The 24,164-nt window shown below is 40.3% G+C and overlaps 1 long non-coding RNA gene across 1 annotated transcript in view; it reads right to left on the bottom strand.

The window, feature by feature from the left end:
- Nucleotides 1-9,327: 9,327 nt before the first annotated feature.
- LOC142539121 (uncharacterized) overlaps nt 9,328-24,164 on the bottom strand; it is a 72,251-nt gene continuing 57,414 nt past the window's right edge. The window contains exon 3 of the long non-coding RNA XR_012818823.1: nt 9,328-9,883. This is a non-coding gene — a long non-coding RNA (uncharacterized LOC142539121). The remainder of the gene's footprint in view (nt 9,884-24,164) is intronic.

Raw genomic sequence — 24,164 nt, 5'->3', positions numbered from 1 at the left:
AAGTGATGAGGTCAGCTGAAATGATAAATGGTTGTGAATTTCGTTATGAGGATAATGTCATTGAGATTGATTGCATTGTGTTGGAGATGTCTGATTTTGACTACATACTTGGTATTGACATGTTGACAAGATACAAGGCTACTGTAGACTGTTTTCAGAAGGTTGTTAAGTTTAGGCCTGATATGACATATCACTGGACATTCTATGGTAAGGGTTCTCGAGCTAAGATTCCTTTGATATCTGTTTTGTCCATGACTCGTTTGTTGCAGAAAGGAGCCGAATGTTTCTTGGTTTATGCAATTGATATTTCAAGGTCAGTACCTAAATTGACAGATATTCCAATTGTTAGTGAATTTTCAGATGTATTTTTAGATGATATTCTAGGATTTCCTCCAGTCCGAGAGATTGAGTTCAACATTGAGTTGATGCCAGGTACACAGCCTATTTCTAGAGCTCCTTATAGGATGGCGCCAATTGAACTGAAGGAACTAAAGGAACAACTTGAAGATCTATTGGCTAAAGGATATATAAGACCAAGTGTTTCACCTTGGGGTGCTCCGGTTTTATTTGTGAAGAAGAAAGACGGGTCTATGAGGCTTTGTGTCGATTATAGACAATTGAATAAATCTACAGTAAAGAATAAATATCCTTTGCCAAGGATTGATGATATCTTTGACCAATTGCAGGGTTCTTCAGTATATTCTAAGATTGATTTAAGATCCGGATATCATCAGTTAAGAGTTATAGAGGCAGATGTGCCTAAGACTGCTTTTCGTACCAGGTATGGGCATTTTGAATTTTTGGTTATGCCTTTTGGGTTGACCAATGCACCTGTGGTGCGGTATTTATGGATTTGATGAACCGTGTGTTTCAAAAGTATATAGATCAATTTGTTGTGATCTTCATTGATGATATTCTTATTTATTCAAAATCTGAATTTGAGCATGCCGAGCACTTGAAAGCTGTTTTGCAAATTTTGAGAACTGAAAAGTTGAATGCTAAATTATCGAAATGCGAGTTTTGGTTGGATAGAGTGGTTTTCCTTGGACATGTGATTTCAAGTGCAGGTATATCAGTTGATCCGAGTAAAGTCGAGGCAGTCATTAATTGGTCTAGACCGACATCAGTTCCTGAGGTGCGTAGTTTTATGGGCTTGGCTGGATATTATCGCAGATTTATTGAAGGATTCTCACAGATTGCGAGGCCAATTACCCAACAGACACAAAAGAATGCACCATTTATTTGGTCGCAAGCATGTGAGGCTAGTTTTGTTGAACTTAAGCAGAGATTGACAAGTGCCCCTGTTCTGACTATTCCATCAGGTGTAGGAGGATTTACAGTGCACACTGATGCTTCACATCAAGGACTGGGTTGTGTATTAATGCAGCATGGACGTGTTGTTGCCTATGCTTCACGACAGTTTAAGCCACATGAGTCTAGAAACCCAGTGCATGACTTGGAATTAGCAGCAGTGGTTTTTGCCTTAAAGATTTGGCGTCACTACTTGTATGCGGAGAAATTTGAGATATTCACTGACCATAAGAGTTTGAAATACCTCTTTTCACAAGCGGAGCTGAACATGAGACAAAGACGTTGGTTAGACTTGTTGAAAGACTATGATTGCGAAATAAAATATTATCCAGAAAAGTCTAATGCAGCAGCCGATGCTTTGAGCAGAAAAGAATGTAATATGTCTTTGATCACTAGCAGTGTATCTGATCTAGTAGAAGAATGTTGTCTTTCTGGTTTGGATTTTGTGGTAGATACTCAACCTATAAGAGTATTTATGATTCAGGCAGAGCCCGAGTTGTTTGTAAAAATTAAGGAGGCCCAAAGGTTGGATCAAAGCATTCAGAAATCAGTTGAACTCGTCAGATCAGGACATCAATCAGAATTTCAGGTCAATAATGAGGTTATTTTGTTTGTGAATAATCGTATTGTAGTTCCTAATATTTCAGAATTGAGGATACAGATTTTGCGTGATGCTCATTGCAGTAAGTTCAGTGTACACCCTGGAAGTAAAAAGATGTACAATGATTTGAAGAAACAATTTTGGTGGAAAATAATGAAATCTGACATAGCAGAATTTGTATCTCGTTTTTTGAATTGTCAACAAGTGAAAGCAGAAAGAAAGCGACCAGGAGGTCTTTTGCATCGCCTTAAGGTTCCAGAATGGAAGTGGGACCATATCACCATGGACTTTGTCACGAATTTCCAAGGTCGTCAAGGGGTTGCAATTCAATTTGAGTTATCGTTGATAGATTAACCAAGTCTTCATGTTTTATTCCTTATCAGATGACATATAGGCATGATCAGATGGCCAGATTGTATATCAGAGAAGTTTTGAGATTGCATGGTGTGCCTAAGTGCATTGTATCAGATCGTGATCCCAGATTTTCTTCTCATTTTTGGCAGAGTTTACAAGAGGCCCTTGGTACTCGTTTGCATTTGAGTACAACATATCATCCTCAGACAGACGGACAGTCAGAACGTACTATTCAGATATTAGAGGATATGATGAGAGCTGTAGCGATGGATTTTGGTATTGGTTGGGAGTATTCGTTACCACTTGTCGAGTTTTCTTATAACAACAGTTATCAAGTGAGTATTGGAATGTCACCATTTGAAGCACTATATGGCAGGAAGTGTAGATCTCCTCTGTATTGGGATGATTTATCTGAAGCACCAATTGTAGGACCTGATATGATAAGAGATATGACAGAGAAGGTGAAATTGATTCAGAGTTGTATGAGAGTTGCTCAGAATAGACAGGCTAAGTATGCGAACATCAGGAGACGGCCGTTGATTTTTGAGAAAGGTGACAGAGTTTTTCTGAAAATATCTCCTTTTCGTGGTACAGTTAGATTTGGAAAGAAGGGTAAATTATCACCGAGATTCATAGGTCCGTATGAGATTTTGGAACGTGTTGGTGATTTGGCTTATAGATTAGCTCTTCCTCCTGCGTTATCAGGTGTTCATGATGTTTTTCATGTGTCCATGTTGAGGAAATATCATCCAAATCCTTCTCATGTACTTCCACCCGATGAAGTTGAGATAGATCAGAATTTGAGCTACATTGAGAGACCGATTAAAATTCTAGATAGAAAAGATAAGCAACTCAGAAATAAATTGATACCGTTGATTAAAGTACAGTGGAACAGACATGGTGTCGAAGAAACAACTTGGGAATTAGAAGATAAAATGAGACAAAAATATCCCGAGTTATTCAAATGAAGTATGCTTCTATTCTCGGTTTTAATTTCAGTATTGATTATTACATGTTAGACTTGAAAGAGATGATTGATTTCGAGGACGAAATCTATTTTTAGAGGGGAGGAATTGTAATGCCCGAATTTTGATATAATATAGCAGTAGTTGTGATGGTTCTTGGCTTTACGATATGGTATGAATGGTAATAATGTTATAGAATGGAATAGATAATAGATGGGTAGAATCAAAGGTGGAATTTGAGCTAAATAGGTAATGGAAGTGCAAAAACGGTATGAAAAATATGGCACAAGTTGTGGTTTTTAGAATAATGTTTTGTATATTGATCCAATTGATGTGAGGCCACTTCCATTAGAAATATAAGACATAAGGCTATAACTTTCCAGTTTTGAGTTTTGTTCAAATCATTAGGGAATATGAGCCAAAAGCGCCCCGAAGTGTGTCGTACGTATCGTCGTTCCTACAATGACACATGTTGGGAGATTTAGCATAACTTTTTACTCAGACCTCCAAATGACATGAGGCTAATTGAAGATGCAAGACAAGATATAGGGCTACAACTTTCTAGTTTATCACTTTTCCTAATTCTGAAGAGAAGAGGTGTTTTAGAAGCGATCTTTGTAGTGGATGTGCGCAAAGTGCGCGCCCTGGCGGGAATTAATGTTCGCCCGGGCAGGTCTTGTTCGGGAAAAATGGTGTTTTGGCCGAGAGTTCCGTGCCCGAGCGGAAAAAGATGTCTGCCCGGGCGGCCAGCGATTTTTAAAAAGCGTGTTTTCGAGATTTAAGTGATATAATAGAAGAATTGGTTCACTTTTCCCTTATTTCTCTCCTCACTTCTCGATTTTTCACTCCAAGGGAAGCTAGGGTTCTCTTTTTCCTTCATTGGTCCCTTTGATTCTAGCTACTTGTTGGGTTTTTGGAGTAAGAGTAAGAGCATTTTGGGTTCAAGGAACTAAGGTAAGCTTGTGAGTTTAGTTATTGTTGGATTTTGGTGTTGAGAATTTTGGAGATTTTGATTGTGTTGGTTTCAATTTAAAATGGAATTGAAGCCATTGGCAAAGTAAAGGAGCTAACTCTTTAACACGCATGTTATGTGTTTGATAAAATGATTCAATAAATGTTTTTATGGCATATTACGGTTAAGAAATTTACGGATCTTGATTCGAAGCAGTACATAATTAATTATGAATTTTGAACAGAAACTACTCAGTTTTGATAGAGGATCAATGTTCTTGAGTTATAGTAGAATTCAAAGATTCAAGACTTCTCACCTTCACATTTCGATCTTCTTTTAGTAATATTTGAAAGGTATGTTACGGTCGGTAACATACGAGGTAAAAGTATCATTTTTATTTTAAATTGAAAACTCTATGGCTCGATGAATTATTGGCGATTTGATGATGATTGTTGTATTAAGATGAGTTTATTATGATATCGAAATGATGATATTGATTTACATCATTACATTGCATATTGAGCCACTTGTCGATTCAGATTTGATATGGCGGAGGTCGCCTTGATTTATTGATTTGTTGGACGTATGGGGCTATAGTTGAGTTGGCATAGTGTATGCGGAGGTCGCTGCTATGGCCTGAACACTCTCTATAGGCGCACATAGTCCTGGGATTGTAGAACACAGCACCCCACCCCGAGCGGATGAGTCGGTGGATGTTGCTGGGTGATTCTATTCCCTTGGGTACCCTATGACCAGATGATTCACTTGATCTTGAGATTTATTGATAGCCCACAGCTTCTGATCATGCATTGCATTATATTGCATCTTTATGAATCTCATATGAATTATTTGTAAATTTTAATTCTCATATGTTATTGATTGTATCATACTGGGTTTATACTCACCGGCATGTCGGCTACCTCTTGTTTTCATGTGCTTGACGGTAGGTGAGGCGAGGCTTGGGATGCCAGAGTCCAGCTCCAGGCGAGGAGACACGAGTTAGAGTGGGATTCTCGGGTCTTAGGTGCTATGTGATGATGTTTGGATTTCTTTGGTTCACTAGTTTATTTTGGCATGTTGAAACTTATATTCAAACATTTGAGACAATTAAATTATTTTGAAAATGTTTTGTGGATTTGTGAACTACAAATTATGTATTTTACTAAATTGTTTGGTTTGTTACATTTATAATTATTGGTATTAGATATCTGACCCGGGGCCCCACAAAACAGTTCCTAGTCGATTCAGCCGCCGCTAAAAAGAATATAGGCCGCTCGAGTTTGAGACTAGTATATGCGATGTGAGTACCATGTTTCATTGGTAGGTGACATTGTGATGTCCGAGCATGCAGATAGGTGCTCCTGGTAGAGTGCATTGAACAATCCTCCGTAAATGACTTTCCAAGTGGTTCTCACTTATCGAGTGGAAATGTTCTAGTTTATGGTTGTACACCATTAGTCCTTATGACCCGGGACAACTTTGAGACTCTATATGCTAGCATTGCACTTTGACTTGTTTACCGTCATGAGGTCATCAGGTGGCAAGGTTGGCTGTTTCGTCGAAACATATAGGAGTCGATGCATTGTAGTCGGGGATTCACCGCTTACCTTCGGGTATGGAAATCCTATGTGATCTCATGTATATGTAGAATGAAATCTCTGATCAGAGTATGGTGGTAATTATGAAAGGGGTTTCATAGATTACGCCATCGATGCAACTAAAACATGACACATAGTATCGATTCATTGACAACTCTAGATATACCAATGGTTGTCGAATCAGTCGGGATATATGAGATGAAGGGACCGTACTGTACGCTAACCATAATTGAATGGTTCTTCCAGACACTATCATTTGATACCTAGGGAATCATGTAAGCGATGATGCTAGGCGTTTAACATGATTGGTTGGGTACTGTCAGACTTGAGTTCTGACGTTCTTATTATCAAGGAGTTAATAAGTAAGAATGGAACAATTTGGGTATGCTCATATAAGGACATGTTTAGTCCCGAATCACTTGGAGATGTTAACCCACGGCTAGTTGTATCATTGAACCATTGAGGGTCACAAAAGTGCTAACTTTTTAGATACCGTTGAGAAGTAAAATAGTTCAATGTGTTGAACGGCTTATAAAGGAGTTTATAAGCGTAAATAAAATAGAAGTATGACTTCTATAAGGAGAATGTAAATTTTAATTTGAGGAAGTGTTCCTAAATTAAAAGTTGGCCAAACAAATAATGTATTTGAAAATTGTGATTTTCATCAATATTATTGTGGACTAAATTAAATTAATTCAAATGTTGAATTAATTAAACACTAGTGGACCTAGTAGAGTCCAAATAATTAAATTAATTCAAGTGTTGAATTATTTAAACAATATTGGACCTTGTAGAGCCCAATTAGAAATAATTATTAAACTAGTGGGCTTTAGTAAAATTAAGTAAAGTTTAAATTGTCTCAAATGTGTTTGAAACCTTTAAATAAAAGTCCATGGGCCTTGTAATTGTTACAAGCCCAAATAGAATTTGCATGAGGAGGTGAAGAGTTGGGAGACAACTTTTTTCATGTCCAAGGCATGGCATGCTTTTGGGACACCACAACAATTTTTTTACACTCCAAGAAAACTCACCCCTTCCCTCCCACACATGGATGGCCGAAAATTGCATGTCTTTTCTCCTTATTTTTCTCTTCATTTTGGTTGAGGAAATATTATACTTCTCAATGAAAAATAACCTAATTTTTCTAAAATTGTATTCATCATGAACATAAAAATTATGATATTCATTCATGCTCTTTCCAACGCCATCATCAAACAAGTATGAATCATGCAAATAGAACACACTAGATGTACTACCCATGTAAACATTTAACGCATCACAAAGATTTGAACATAATGCATACAATTCATTGTCATGACTAAAACTCATCAATTTGACAACTCTTGAAAAATCACAATCACTAACATTTAAATTTGATCTATTCGATATATCATCATTCTCAAATCTATGACTTCTAGGCACAAAGGTTAATTCACAGTTAGACCCTTTAGACATCCCACTCTCAACTCTCTCACCAAACTCTTGAATACAACACAAATAGAAACTTTTTCACCACTCAATGATTCACTGTCCACAAGGTTTTTTAACAGTACTCGCATCATCAACCAGTGAAGTACCATCATCTATCAATTCACCTCCTACCACATACTGCTCAACACTCGTGTCAAGAACCAGCGTATTATTATCATCCTCAATCTCCCCAACCTCAAGTTCATATTCAGGTTCTCGACAACATCAGATTCAGGCTCAACAGATGATTCTACTATGGCCACCTTATCACGTGGACATTGACTGATATCATGACCAATTTCTAAACACCAACAACATATAATATCACAAGTACTAGAATTTGAGTTTTTAAATGTACCTTGATATTCATATTTGCGAGCTTCAACTCTCGACTCATTCTTTGGCCTAGCAATAATTTCCTCTTCCAAGCTCGTCCGCCAATTGGGTGTCAATGACTCCCTACCCACAACACGTTCACTCCTTCTGCCCACTCTTCTATTCTCCTCACATCGCCTATCATCACCATGAACCACGTGCAAAGCTCTATCCCCACCAAATCTACTACCTCGTCTATTCCCATCATCTTGCCTATCATACCTCTCCTCTCCTTCACTCCGCCTATACCTCTCACGTAGAGGCTTAAACTCATTCTCTCATATTCTATCCAACCCTCTCAACATTGTTTGAAATTGACGATCATCAACCATTATACATGCAAGAAAAGGTTAGTAGAAAATAATTAAGAATAAATTTTCTCACCACGAATCCTCACTGGTCACTCCAATGAAAATTCACTCGACTTTCCTTTTTTTTCTCTCTTTTTTTTTTCCTCACTACAAAATACTCACTGGTCACTCCAAAGAAATAACGCTCGCACTCAAGTGTTTTCACTCGAATTTGATAGTTCTCTCTAAGATGTGCTCAAGCTTTGTACTTGTATATCAAACTAACAAGATTCAACTCATGGACACTCGCAATTGTCTCACTTGGACTGCGCAAAACAAAGAACGCTAGAATAACGCAGATCTTACAACAATACAAAGGATAACACGGATCTTAAAACAGAAATGAAAGTATAACACAGATCTGAGAACAGAACGAAATTTTAGAAAGATCTGAAAATAAAAACGAAAGGATAACACAGATTTGAGAACAGAACGAAATTTTAGATAGATCTGAAAATAGCAACGATAACTTACATGAATCGAAGAGAACCAAATGCTCTGATACAAAATGATACGAATCCTCGTACGAATGAGAAGCAAACACGATTGATTAGAATCGCATCTTCAATTCAATAACGAACAAGGATCGATTGTGTAGTCCCGATCTTTTGAAACAAGCAACGATTTGTGATATTCACCTCTAAGCGATTAAAAATTTGCAACAAATATCAACGATACTAACAATCGAATTTCATACGAACCTTCAAATAACTCATTTTGACAATCCGTGCGAAAACAATTGAAAAACGCCACAAAGATGCAATCTTTGATAAATTTGATTTTTTTGTAAATGTTACATGCTAGTACATGAGGTGTTCAAATTTTTCTTTAAAATTTTCGATTTTCATACCTTGAAAACAATTTTGAACTTCCGTTGCGCATTTGAACACCTAAAACCGATCCTCTTTCAAATCATCATATTACTACCTATCTGTATGTTTGGACATCTCCATGCCCTTACCAAGAAACGCGGTACACAACATCACAGATGCTAGTCTCGAGCTCAAGCGACCTTTATCCATGTTTTAGGCGGCTGAATCGACTAGGAACAGATTTAGATAATACAGTGTTTACAAATGAGTTTCAACATCGAATTACGATTCATTTGTATTAAAGTATAATCAAGGTCTTTATCTATGTTGTTCACATGGGTATACAGATAAAGAAATAACAAACCACGAAATATTAAATTATATTAAAATAAAAATTGTTTATTACAACTGAGTAAATAAATTCTCTAGCCAACAGTTGGCTTACATGGCATCTACTCTAACAAAAATTTCATAAAATTTGATTCGATTCGATTCGTTTACAGTGTTAGGCGACATGTCGTAGGCTCATGAAAATATTATAGGCTATAGGCAGCACCGAAAGATTATCGAGCGTGGAGCCATGTGCATGCAAAAAAGCATTATAATCCTGTTTATTTTAAATTTTTGCTTCCTACTGCAACAGATCAGGTGTAAATTTCATATATGGTTTGTAGCTTTACTAAATTAAATATCCGCCTCGAAAGAAGAGCAACAGAAATAACAAGAATATGTAAATATATGTATCGGATAAGAAAAAAACCTGCACCAGGCAGTTTATCTAAGAGAAGCCATATTGGCGACATCAATTTTCTTAGAAATCATTAAATTTCCACCTGACCAGCAACTCCAGATTTTGGTGACGGGAAGGGAAATCCTTGATCTTTTCACAAGTCAAGAATCCAAAATTTCATTTCAAATATTATCTTCTCATTTTAAGCGTTCGATTCTACACCTGATGTAGAAGTGATAAAGCAAGACTGAGCGTTGATCAAATGCAGATAAGGCCATGAACTGCAGAATTCATTACATTTAGAACTTTATAGTCATTTTTTGAAAATGTTTACCAACTCTCAGATTCCTTCGTCCAAGCAATTCCTGTAAAGGTCATTCAATTAGTAAATTACCAACGATGTTAATAATCTATTTATGCAATGACGAACCTAGGTATGCCATACATAAATAAAGAGTTCACTGCTACGCCCTTATTAAGCCAAGAGTTGCTAAAAGAATCTCCATTACACTACACAAGAGTATACTTGTGATTTCGGGTGGTATGAAATTGACCAGGCCTTCAACAACCTTTCTTTATTGTAAGGTTCAGGAAATTTACGTAACCTGAATGCATACAATCTAGGGTTTTATTTAAATTGTGCGTTTATTTATTTTTAAGCATTTAATGCATACATGACTAGGATTAATTCCACGATATTTTAAAAGTTTCATGCATTAGGATTTTAAGATCTATTTCGCGCTTGATCGAGGAACGGAGACCAAGAAATTATCAGGAAAAATATTTTTTTACATGTTTAATTGTCTATTTATTATTAGGAGGTTTGTTTAAAGGTGTTTTCGAAAAATGGACCTTGGTGGATATTTTTACTCGTCGGGTCGTATTTTTAACCGGTACGCAAATTTTAACAATTCGGGGGACTTTTTGAGGGCTCGGGCGATATTTTCAAAACCGTACCAAAACGAAATATTTTTCGGGAATGTTTTTGGGCTTGTTGGGTTTTTCATAGATATTAATGGGCTCAAAAACCCTTTTAAACCATTTAATTATAATTAAGGCCCATTAGTAACTTAATTAGCACCTAAACTAAACCCTAAACCTACCTAACTATTAGTGGCTGCCCACCTCATTCCACCAGCAGCCATTTTCACGTTCTTTCAGCAGCATTTTCTCTCCTTCCAGTAGCAAAATTCGGCCGTCCATTTTTTCTTTCAAACAAGTTACCTCCCACCAGTGCTTCCCCGACGCGCGATTCTTCTAGTTTTCGAGCATCTAAACATCAAGGCGCGCTTGTATCATCTTTTACTCTTCATTCATGCCATATTATTGTTGTTATATGTGTATATGCATGAGGATTCTTTTCGGCTAGAATGAGAAATCATTTTTATGCAAGTTTTGTCATGATTTTTACATTCGTGTGATGTATCCTCACGTTTTCTTGTATGGTTGCAAGGGACTTCTATTTTTGGGCGTTATAAGGGATGATCAAGGCATTAAGATTGCGTCTTATGGCTGGTGTCGAGTTATGGTGTAGATGAGTAAGGGGCCGTGTGATTTATGGCGTTCGATCGATTTTGGTGTGGCTGCGCTTCACGGATTGCATAGGGCTGGGGCCATGGATTTAGTAGGTCCAGGAGGGTCTTAGGGTGGCTTAGGAGTGAGTGGTTTGTGGCTGGTCCAAACGATTTTGGTGTAGGGTCGGTGAAAATGTTCTAGGGTCACGGCTAGAGTTCGATTAGTTTGAGCAGAAAAATTCCAGCAAGTTCTCGGGATTGATCGAGGGTTTTAGGTGGTCTGGAATTATTAGTTTAGGAACAGATCTAGTTGAGCTAAGTTATGGGTCGAGTTGGGACCCTTTCACTCTTTCACGGAATGATACACATGTACCGAATGCTCATACGGGAAAGTTTACTCCTGGGTCTGGTTGCTCCGATAAATCCTTTCTTTAAAATTGGTTAAGTTTCGGGTTGATTCGGGTTAAAACCAGATCTCGGTCTAAGTTTTAAAACGAAACGTTTAGGTTTTGTAACGAGCTCGAGTTTACGTCTAAGGGATGCTTATAAATATGTTTCGGGATGTTTTAAGGAGTTTGGTAAACTTTGGGTCAAAATTTAGAAGTCCAGGGGTAAAACAATCATTTTGGATTTCCAGGGGTAAAACAATCATTTTGGGTTTCCAGGGGCAAAATGTTCATTTTGCACCCAGGGTGAGTTTTTGGTCCTGGCAGAGCCCTGAGCACAAATTTAACATGCTTTTAAATTTGTATGCATCATGATTATGATTTTTATGAAATTATGAAAATTACGTTGCATGCTTGATTTTTAAGAAAATTTACATATATGAATGATTTTTTAAGTGATGAAAATGATGATGCTTTGAAGGATGTTAATTGGTTGTGACTAATGACGTATATGTAATGATAATGATGAGGCCTAGGCACAGTGGATGAGTAATATTGTCGCTGATCTCCGACAGCTACCGGGTACCAAGGTTTATGTATATGGATCCATCGTTTAACAATGAAACGATAAAGTTGTTACGAAAGTCACAACTAATGAACTGAATTAAATTAAAGTAAAGATATAAGTATATGATGTTAAGATGAGCTGCTTGGCATGTTATGATTTCATACGACACGTATACGTTTATGCTTTTAAGTTCATGAAATGTATGTTGATTACAGTATTTTTCATTGCTGTGTGCTTGCTATATATATGTATTTGCTATTATTTGGTACAGGTGTGTTGAGTTTTTAGACTCACTAGCGTGTGTGATGCAGGTGAGCATTTGGATGAGGCGACTGGGGTGCCGAACTCTGAGTAGGCAGCGCTGGATGTGCGCAAACGACCCGAGAACCACACTTTTACGCACATAACGATTTTACTAGCTTTGAGTAGACATGGTAAGTTTTATATGTTTTTATGATATACTGTTGATTTTTAGGATCGTACTCGTTTTATTTTATTTATGCATGATTGTGGGCCGAGTTGGAAATTTTTAAACTACGGTGTTTTATTTGTTGATTGTTTATGATTATTTTAAAATGTCATATTTTTCCGTAGGGTTGCATGCATGCAAACAATTTAAATATTTATTTTCGAAAATATGAGTTTTACAAAAATATAAATAAAAAAATTAACAGCATTTTAAATTAGTAGACGTCTCATTTAGAGAGCTCGGATGCATACTTCCATCTATAACAAAAACAAACTTCCAAACAAATCCACAAATTCCACAACCAACACAAAAGAAGTAAAGAAAAATCCCGGTGTTCTAAAACTCGGGCTTGGCGTAGGCCGGTCCTAAGCGTTTAGAGTTTTTTGGGAAATTTTTTTTAGCTTTTATTTTTGAAAGCCCAATTAACCCAAACAAGACATAACATAAGATAGAATTATAGGTTTCTGCTTGTAATTTTTTAGGATTGAAAGCCAAATTAAAATCATAATTTGTTGGCTTGCCCTTGCCCTAACACAACAATCTCATTTTCTTTGTCGTCTTACTTCTGCTGTAATGTCCCGAAATTTGAAGGTCCACGTAAACCACATGCATTCAAGTTATTAAATTTCTTTTGTATTTTATTAAAATGTTTTAATGCATTAAATGTATGTTTATTTCATGAATTTGTGTTGTAATTCATGATTTATTTAAAGTTTCATGCATTAGGATTTAAAGTTACATTTCGAGCTCGAACTAGGAACGGAGACCAGGGATATTCAGGAAAAATATTTTTATTGAATAATTATTTTTAGTTATTTAATATGTAGCACCCGTAAATCAGTAGACGTTTAAGCCATGCATAATTCTAGATTTCTAAATTTAATTGACTTCATGGCATAATTATTTTAAATCCATTTGTTTGAAGTTAATTATTTATTATTTCAGTTCAGTAGTTTGATTTTAGCGTTTCAGTTATTTCAGTGAGGCCGGACCGGAGTCGGAGTTTTGAGGTAGAATTTAAGATTCGAGAAATATTTTCAGAAGTTAATTTAGCTAGCAAGTAAGTTCATTTAAGTTAGTAAGGGAGGTTTGAGGATTTAATTTAATTATTTGAGGTGATTAAGAAATGAACTCATTTAAGTTATTCAATTAAGGGGTTAGCTCACTAAATTATTTAAAGGATTAGTAAGGCTTTCAAGGATTATTAGTTGACTAGATAACCATCACTTCCCACTCATTTTATTAGCATAATTTCGGCCCCTTAGTTGCTAGGCAACTCAATTGCCAACTCATCAACCTTTTGACCATTTCTTTGCATGTAAGTTGTAGAATAATTCTAGGATTTTTGGGAGCACAATTTAATTAATTAATGGACATATCCTAGTCTAGAATCAAGAGAGAATTCGGCCACTACCTTCTAGAAGCATCCACCAACTCATTTGATATCAAACCATAATTCAAAATTCAAATTTGGGAAGACTTGGTCTTGATATGATCCTTATATCTTGCACCATCCTCCTCACCCCTCATAACCACTTATCTCCCCTCCCTCACCACCGAAATACCTCATCATTCAGATCCATTTTCAGTGTAGAAAAATCGTGAGTCTTAGCTAGAGAGAAGGCAAGAAAAATCGAGAGCAAGAAAGGTAAACAAGAAGCGCTCCATCTCCTCCGTGCCGCGTCGTCGTCGTTTCGTTCGTTTTCTTTCGAAACGAAACCAGGCATGTCTAGATTTCTTTCAAACCTCAATCAAGTCATATTATCATTTATTTTTCAGTACATGATCATGTTTATTCAAGCAAAAACCGAGATACATGTCAAAACATTTTGGAACAACACATGCAGAATTTTCGTTTTTCCTTGGCAAGCTTCACGTTTTTCTTGGTTTGTGAGTTTCAGGTGATTGGTTCGACTACAGGCTCCCAAGGCGACTCCTAGACACGTAATAGGATGCATTAGGACCATTTTGGTCCATTCAAACCAGCCCCATGCTTGCTGGAAATTCAGAATGACAGCAAGTTCCCATAGGCGCAGATTTGTGTTTCGAAATTTCAGTTTTTGTGTCAAGGGGTTGGATCTGATCTTGGCTGCCCTAAGGGCTCTTAGCCATGGTTGGATCACTCCCCTAGCATGTCTAAGACGTGACTAAGTTGCCCTTTTGGTGGCTTGGTCCATGGCCCCTCGGTTTTTAATCAAAACATCAAAACAGCCCCTTTCCCCATTCGGCTTCTTCATTTGTTCAGCCATATGGTTTCGGTTTGTGTTTGCTTGGTGTGGATCTTGGCTGGCCTATGGCTCTTAGCCACGGTTCATATCATGCTCCTAGATGTCTAGATCGTGCCATGGTCAATCAAATGGCCATTGGAATGACACGAGACATCGATCATAGCATAAACACTACACACGCATGCACGTTGCTCTCGGTTGGACCCTTCGGTTGAGTTTTGGTGTGATGCGGATTGTGGCTGGCCTAGGGCCCTTAGCCATGGTTCAAATCATTCCTTGGGATGTTGGTAAGAGTCTTTGGTAAGTGGTTCACGCCCCTAATGGCCGATAGTCTCGAAACCAACGCAAGTCTTGTAGTTGCGTAGCTGCTGGAAATTACAGCATGTTGCTGTGTCATTTAGAAGGCTTGTTTGAGTTCTTGGTTGGCTTTTAGCCCATGGCCTTGGACTGGACAGTGCCTCATTGAGTTGGGAAGGTCATGTTTTTGACCGTTTGTCATTCGGATCATTTTCGAGGTCGTACGAGAATTTACGGTGCAATGTGCCAAATTGACTCTCGAAAGAGCGTTTCGTGTTTTGGCCTCCATTCCACCTAGATTTCGACCCTATCATTTTAGGAGCATTATTTTATGATTTTTCAGCATATTTTAATCATGACTATACGTCGGTTCGGTGTCGGTTCAGGTTGGCTCGGAGTCATGATTAAATGCGAAGCCATTAGGCGTCATAGTCGCATCTTTTGAACGTAAATTGCATAGTTGGTCAAGTTTAAGCTATTGCATATTTTTCATGGTACAGTTAGGTTGCAGCGAGCCTGGGGACGATCCAATCCAATCCAGTTGGTAAAATTACAGGAATTTTCATTACGCTAGTTAATTATTTTACGTGCATTAAACAGAAAATGATTATTTTTGAGATTTATGCGATATGGCTTGTGGTTCATTCACTATGTGGGAGTGTTATTTTATACGATCGCCAGTGACCGATCAGTTCAGTATGGTACCACCCGGTCGCCAGTGACCGGCCAGCTCAGTTCAGTTTCAGCCTCCCCGGTAGCCAGTTACCGATCAGTTCAGCTTAGTGCAGTGGCCACAGGCGTAAAACATAATCTCAACAGAAAATTTTATCAGTTATTTCAGTACAGGCTCCAAGGAGCAAACATTTTTACTGTGATTATCAGTTCATTTATGCACGTATTATAATTGCTCAGTACAGATTATTTTCAGTATGCCTCAGGACAGGATATGTTAACTCATGCATATTTTAAATTCAGATTTTTACTCGTTAGATGCGATTTATGCATGCTGAGTCTTTAGGCTCACTAGACTTGATTGTTGTAGGTACTGATGAGGCCAGGGCCGAGGGCGGGGACCAGTGAGCCAGCTTGGGTCGGCAGTAGTGGCACCCGAGGACCTCAGTGCAGCAGTTGTTATTTTATTCCGCAAACAATTTTTATCAGTCGTTGGATAATTTTTAAATTGTTATTGTTGGCAAAACTTTATTTTCTTCCGCTGCTATTATTTTAAACATTGAACTTGATTCCCCAGTGATTTTATGAATGAGGCCATTTAAGTTCTTTTAAAAAGAAAATTTTTTAATTTTCCGCAAATTTTCAAGAAAGGAGTTTTAGGTGAGTTTTAGGCCCTTTACAGTTGGTATCAGAGCGGTGGTTCTGTATAGGGTTTCACTACTACTGACCGCGAGAAGCTCACGAAGCCACGCCTTTGGTCTGTAAGTTTTTCAGTTCAGCATTTTGTTCAGCATTTCAGTTAAAGCATGAATTAGTTTGTCAGCATGCTTCCAGATTTTCAGTATTTCAGGGTTCATTTAAAATAAATTATGGAATTATGCATGTTAGTTACGTATGGGTTATGTTGGAACAGTATGCCCCCTAGACCATTTTAGAGCGCAACAGAGAGGAGGAGCCTCGCCGAGAGGACAGGGAGGAACGTAGACCGGAGGGAGACCTACCACCTCCTCCATCGCCCCCACCGGACACGAGTGCCCAGATGTTAGCTGGGATGGCACAGTTCTTCGCACAGTTTGCGGGGAACAATGCCGCAGCCGTAGCCACAGCCGCAGCCAGGCCGGCAGGGCCCGAGGCTGTTTATGAGCGATTCATGAAGATGCGCCCGAAGGAATTCTCTAGGACATCTGACCCCATGGTTGCCGAGGGATGGATCAAATCCCTCGAGGTTATCTTCGAGTTCATGGAGCTGGGAGACGCAGACCGAGTCCGGTGTGCCACCTACCTGTTCACTGGAGACGCCCGCTTATGGTGGGAAGGAGCTTCGGTAGCCCTGACCTTGGCTACACTTTCTTGGACCCGCTTTACAGAGGTTTTCTACTCCAAGTATTTTGCTGAGGAGGTTCGCACCAGGCTGACCACCGAGTTCATGAGCCTGAGACAGGGGGATATGACGGTTACGGAGTTCATCCGTAAGTTCGAGAGGGGCTGTCACTTTGTGCCCCTGATCGCGAATGATGCCAGAGCCAAGCTGATGCACTTCCTGGTGGGTTTACGGCCGATCTTGCGCCGGGATGTTAGGGTATCTGACCCTGCTACTTATGAGATTGCCGTCTCCAAGGCCTTAGCCGCAGAGCAGGATCTGCGGGATATCGAGAGGGATCGCCAGGGCAAGCGCCCAGTCCAGGCACCGCACCGCCCTCCTCCTCATCAGCATCAGTAGCAGAATAAGAGGCCTTTTCATGGACCGCCCAGGAACCGAGGCCAGCAGCAGCATCAGCAGAATAAGAGGCCTTTTCATGGACCGCCCAGGAACCGAGGCCAGCAGCAGCAGCAGCAGCAGCGGGGACGCCCAGCCCCGAGGACTCAGGAGCACCTAGTTTGTCCCAGGTGCTCACGTTGCCATCCGGGAGCATGTATGGCTGGCTCAGGAAAGTGTTTTAAGTGTGGCAGTCCAGACCACATGTTGCTGCAGTGCCCTCTGAGGAATCTGCCTATCCAAGGCAGAGTTTTTGCTCTCCATGCCGCAGAAACCAACCCGGAGACTATGTTGTTGACAGGTACCTTTAAACTTTAAGTTATTCTTCGAATTTCAGCATTTTGGGAATCGGGATTTAGATTTTTGAACTTAGAACTGTTATAAGATTGCATGCTCTACTCAGATTTATTTCAGAGGAATTAAGCTAGAGTAACCTTGACCTTTGCATGTCTATAAGTTTAGATCTTGTAGTGGGATTCAACTTAGAGCTCCGCTCTTTCAAGGAGAATTTTTATATCTGGTTCTGCTACCAAGGCCTTGATAGATTCAGGGGCCACTCACTCGTTTATTTCGGAGGTCTTTGCAAACTTTCTCAAGATCCAGACCATTGGGCTAGATACAGCCTTTTCAGTAGTGTTGCCGTCAGGCGAGGAGATGGCAGCTACCAATGTTATCCGAGATATAGACCTTGAGCTGCACCGTAATCTTGTTTATGCGGATCTGATCGTGCTACCGATGCCGGAATTTGACATCATCCTAGGGATGGACTGGCTATTGAGGAACAGAGTGTTGATAGACTTCCAGAGGAGATCTGTTCTTGTCCGACCGCCTGAAATGGAGCAGTTCTTATTTGAGCAGGACAGGTACTTTCCTTTACCGCGCATTATTCCTTATGTTCAGGCTAGGAAACTCATGCATAGAGGGTGTCGGGCATTTCTAGCGACTTTTTTATCTGTCCCCGAGGAACCCAGCCAGTCAGCCTCAGATGTTCCGATTGTCAGAGATTTCTTAGACGTTTTTCCCGAAGACGTCTCTGGTATGCCACCCGAGAGAGAGGTGGAGTTTTCCATTGAGCTTATGCCAGGTACGGCTCCGATATCCAAAGCGCCATACCGACTAGCACCGACAGAGATGGCAGAGCTTAAGAAGCAGATTCAGGAACTTCTCGACAAGGAGTTCATTCGCCCGAGCTTTTCTCCATGGGGCGCGCCGGTCTTATTTGTGAAAAAGAAGGATGGCTCGATGAGGCTTTGCATTGACTACAGGGAGTTGAACAGGGTTACAGTGAAGAATAAATACCCACTGCCGAGGATTGAGGATCTGTTTGACCAGTTGCAGGGAGCTTCGATTTTCTCCAAGATAGATCTGCGTTCCGGTTATCACCAGTTGAGGGTGAGAGATGCTGATGTTTCGAAGACAGCTTTCATGACTCGTTATGGCCACTACGAGTTCCTAGTGATGCCGTTCGGTCTGACGAATGCGCCAGCGATCTTCATGGATCTAATGAATCGCGTATTTCAGCCGTACCTCGACCAGTTTGTGATAGTGTTCATAGATGACATTCTCGTCTACTCCAAGAGTCGGGAGGAGCACAGCAGGCATCTGACCACAGTGTTGCAGACATTGCAGAAACACAAACTATTCGCAAAGTTCAGTAAGTGCGAATTCTGGTTAGAGAAGGTGGCGTTCTTGGGCCACATTGTTTCTAGCAGTGGCATTGAGGTAGACCCGGCGAAAGTTGCAGCAGTCAGAGATTGGGTTGTGCCTCAGAATGCATCAAAGATCCGCAGTTTTCTTGGGCTAGCAGGATATTACAGGAAGTTCATTCAGGGATTCTCATCCATTGCCGTTCCACTCACAGCACTGACCAAGAAAAATGTGAAGTTTGTGTGGAGCGAGGAGTGTCAGAAGAGCTTCGATATTTTGAAGCAAGCTCTTATCTCAGCACCCGTTTTGGCTGTACCGTCAGGATCCGGTGAGTTTGTTCTGTATACCGATGCTTCGAAGCTTGGTTTAGGTGCAGTTCTGATGCAGCATGGGAGAGTGATAGCGTATGCTTCTCGACAGCTGAAAATCCACGAGAAGAACTACCCCACCCATGATCTAGAGTTGGCCGCCGTAGTTTTTGCTTTGAAGATTTGGAGGCACTATCTGTATGGAGAGAAGTGTCAGATCTTTACCGACCACAAAAGCCTCAAGTATTTCTTTACGCAGAAGGAGCTGAACATGCATCAGAGGCGTTGGTTGGAGCTTGTGAAAGACTACGATTATGACATTAGCTACCACCCGGGTAAAGCTAATGTAGTTGCGGATGCTTTGAGCAAGAAAGTCGCAGTGATGGCTCACTTGACGATTCAGAAACCTCTTCAGATTGAGAGGCAGAAGTTCGATCTTGAGACTTATCCGCGAGGTAGAGTTCCTCGTTTATCTACCTTGACTATCAAGTCCTCTCTTATTGACCGTATTCGCAGCGGTCAGGCAGCAGATGAGCAGTTGGCACAGTGGAAGAAGAGAGATGAAGCCAAGGGCAGTGTTTTGTATACAGTCAGCGATGGTATTGTGAGATACCGAGATAGGATATGGGTTCCCAGCAGTGATTCTATCTGAGCAGACATCTTATCAGAGGCCCATACGTCCCCGTACTCCATTCACCCTGGGAGTACGAAGATGTACAAAGATCTGCAGCTATTGTATTGGTGGCCAGGGATGAAGAAGGACATCAGGCGTTTTGTATCCGAGTGCCTGACTTGCCAGTTAGTGAAGGCCGAGCATCAGAGACCAGCAGGTTTGCTCAAGCCTCTTCCTATTCCCGAGTGGAAGTGGGAGAACATTACCATGGACTTTGTGACCGGATTGCCGAGGTCAGCCAGAGGATCGAATGCTATTTGGGTGATTGTATATCGTCTTACCAAATCAGCGCACTTCTTGCCTATTAAGACGACTTTCACCATGATTCAGTATGCAGAGCTGTATATCCGAGAGATAGTCCGACTCCATGGTATTCCGATTTCTATCGTATCCGACAGAGATCCCAGATTCACTTCCTCATTTTGGAAGAGTTTGCATTCGACTTTGGGTACGAAGTTGCTGTTTAGCACAGCTTTCCATCCGCAGACGGATGGGCAGTCAGAGCGAGTTATTCAGATTTTGGAGGATCTTCTTCGCGCTTGCGTCATTGATTTCTCTGGGAGTTGGGAGTCGAACTTACCATTGGTAGAGTTCACCTATAACAACAGTTTCCAGTCGTCTATAGGTATGGCTCCGTATGAAGCACTGTATGGCCGCAAGTGTAGATCTCCTGTTCATTGGGATGAAGCAGGAGAGAGAGCAGAGTTGGGTCCAGAGATTGTTCAGTAGGCAGTAGATGTAGTAGTCAAGATCCGTGATAGGATGAGGACTGCTCAGAGCCGACAGAAGAGTTATGCCGATCAGCGGAGGAGAGACTTAGAGTTTGCAGTGGGCGATCATGTCTTCGTAAAAGTGGCACCTATGAAGGGTGTCATGAGATTTGGCAAGAAAGGGAAGCTCAGTCCGAGATTCATTGGACCGTTTGAGATCCTTGACAGAGTTGGGACGCTAGCGTATCGTGTGGCTCTTCCGCAGAATCTGGCCGGAGTACACAATGTCTTTCACGTCTCCATGCTGAGGAAGTATATGGCAAATCCTTCGCATGTGCTGAATTTCGAGCCGTTGCAGCTTACTCCGAACTTATCTTATGAGGAGAGACCCGTGCAGATCCTAGACAGACAGGAGAAGAAACTTCGGAACAAGCTCGTTAAGCGAGTCAAAGTCAAATGGCTCAACCATTCAGAGGAGGAAGCTACGTGGGAGTCTGAGCCGGAGATGAGAAGTCGATACCCTGAGTTATTCGGTGAGTTCTAATTTCGAGGACGAAATTTATTTTAAGGGGGGAAGGATTGTAGCACCCGTAAATCAGTAGACGTTTAAGCCATGCATAATTCTAGATTTCTAAATTTAATTGACTTCATTGCATAATTATTTTAAATCCATTTGTTTGAATTTAATTATTTATTATTTCAGTTCAGTAGTTTGATTTTAGCGTTTCAGTTATTTCAGTGAGGCCGGACCGGAGTCGGAGTTTTGAGGTAGAATTTAAGATTCGAGAAATATTTCCAGAAGTTAATTTAGCTAGCAAGTAAGTTCATTTAAGTTAGTAAGCGAGGTTTGAGGATTTAATTTAATTATTTGAGGTGATTAAGAAATGAACTCATTTAAGTTATTCAATTAAGGGGTTAGCTCACTAAATTATTTAAAGGATTAGTAAGGCTTTCAAGGATTATTAGTTGACTAGATAACCATCACTTCCCACTCATTTTATTAGCATAATTTCGGCCCCTTAGTTGCTAGGCAACTCAATTGCCAACTCATCAATCTTTTGACCATTTCTTTGCATGTAAGTTGTAGAATAATTCTAGGATTTTTGGGAGCACAATTTAATTAATTAATGGACATATCCTAGTCTAGAATCAAGAGAAAATTCGGCCACTACCTCCTAGAAGCATCCACCAACTCATTTGATATCAAACCATAATTCAAAATTCAAATTTGGGAAGACTTGGTCTTGATATGATCCTTATATCTTGCACCATCCTCCTCACCCCTCATAACCACTTATCTCCCCTCCCTCACCACCGAAATACCTCATCATTCAGATCCATTTTCAGTGTAGAAAAATCGTGAGTCTTAGCTAGAGGGAAGGCAAGAAAAATCGAGAGCAAGAAAGGTAGACAAGAAGCGCTCCATCTCCTCCGTGCCGCGTCGTCGTCGTTTCGTTCGTTTTCTTTCGAAACGAAACCAGGCATGTCTAGATTTCTTTCAAATCTCAATCAAGTCATATTATCATTTATTTTTCAGTACATGATCATGTTTATTCAAGCAAAAACCGAGATACATGTCAAAACATTTTGGAACAACACATGCAGAATTTTCGTTTTTCCTTGGAAAGCTTCACGTTTTTCTTGGTTTGTGAGTTTCAGGTGATTGGTTCGACTCCAGGCTCCAAAGGCGACTCCTAGACACGTAATAGGATGCATTAGGACCATTTTGGTCCATTCAAACCAGCCCCATGCTTGCTAGAAATTCAGAATGACAGCAAGTTCCCATAGGCGCAGATTTGTGTTTCGAAATTTCAGTTTTTGTGTCAAGGGGTTGGATCTGATCTTGGCTGCCCTAAGGGCTCTTAGCCATGGTTGGATCACTCCCCTAGCATGTCTAAGACGTGACTAAGTTGCCCTTTTGGTGGCTTGGTCCATGGCCCCTCGGTTTTTAATCAAAACATCAAAACAGCCCCATTCGGCTTCTTCATTTGTTCAGCATATGGTTTCGGTTTGTGTTTGCTTGGTGTGGATCTTGGTTGGCCTATAGCCCTTAGCCACGGTTCATATCATGCTCCTAGATGTCTAGATCGTGCCATGGTCAATCAAATGGCCATTGGAATGACACGAGACATCGATCATAGCATAAACACTACACACGCATGCACGTTGCTCTCGGTTGGACCCTTCGGTTGAGTTTTGGTGTGATGCGGATTGTGGCTGGCCTAGGGCCCTTAGCCATGGTTCAAATCATTCCTTGGGATGTTGGTAAGAGTCTCTGGTCAATGGTTCATCACGCCCCTAATGGCCGATAGTCTCGAAACCAATGCAAGTCTTGTAGTTGCGCAGCTGCTGGAAATTACAGCATGTTGCTTTGTCATTTAGAAGGCTCGTTTGAGTTCTTGGTTGGCTTTTAGCCAATGGCCTTGGACTGGATAGTGCCTCATTGAGTTGGGAAGGTCATGTTTTTGACCGTTCGTCATTCGGATCATTTTCGAGGTCGTACGAGAATTTACGGTGCAATGTGCCAAATTGACTCTCGAAAAAGCGTTTCGTGTTTTGGCCTCCATTCCACCTAGATTTCGACCCTATCATTTTAGGAGCATTATTTTATGATTTTTCAGCGTATTTTAATCATGACTATACGTCGGTTCGGTGTCGGTTCAGGTTGGCTCGGAGTCATGATTAAATGCGAAGCCATTAGGCGTCATAGTCGCATCTTTTGAACGTAAATTGCATAGTTGGTCAAGTTTAAGCTATTGCATATTTTTCATGGTACAGTTAGGTTGCAGCGAGCCTGGGGAAGATCCAATCCAATCCAGTTGGTAAAATTACAGGAATTTTCATTACGCCAGTTAATTATTTTACGTGCATTAAACAGAAAATGATTATTTTTGAGATTTATGCGATATGGCTTGTAGTTCATTCACTATGTGGGAGTGTTATTTTATACGGTCGCCAGTGACCGATCAGTTCAGTATGGTACCACCCGGTCGCCAGTGACCGGCCAGCTCAGTTCAGTTTCAGCCTCCCCGGTAGCTAGTTACCGATCAGTTCAGCTTAGTGCAGTGGCCACAGGCGTAAAACATAATCTCAACAGAAAATTTTATCAGTTATTTCAGTACAGGCTCCAAGGAGCAAACATTTTTACTTTGATTATCAGTTCATTTATGCACGTATTATAATTGCTCAGTACAGATTATTTTTCAGTATGCCTCAGGAAAGGATATGTTAACTCATGCATATTTTAAATTCAAATTTTTACTCGTTACATGCGATTTATGCATGCTGAGTCTTTAGGCTCACTAGACTTGATTGTTGTAGGTACTGATGAGGCCAGGGCCGAGGGCGGGGACCAGTGAGCCAGCTTGGGTCGGCAGTAGTGGCACCCGAGAACCTCAGTGCAGCAGTTGTTATTTTA

This window comes from Primulina tabacum, chromosome 3, assembly GCF_025594145.1.
Source record: "Primulina tabacum isolate GXHZ01 chromosome 3, ASM2559414v2, whole genome shotgun sequence".
NCBI classification, from domain to species: domain Eukaryota; kingdom Viridiplantae; phylum Streptophyta; class Magnoliopsida; order Lamiales; family Gesneriaceae; genus Primulina; species Primulina tabacum.
This window is presented reverse-complemented; position numbering and strand designations above follow the sequence as displayed.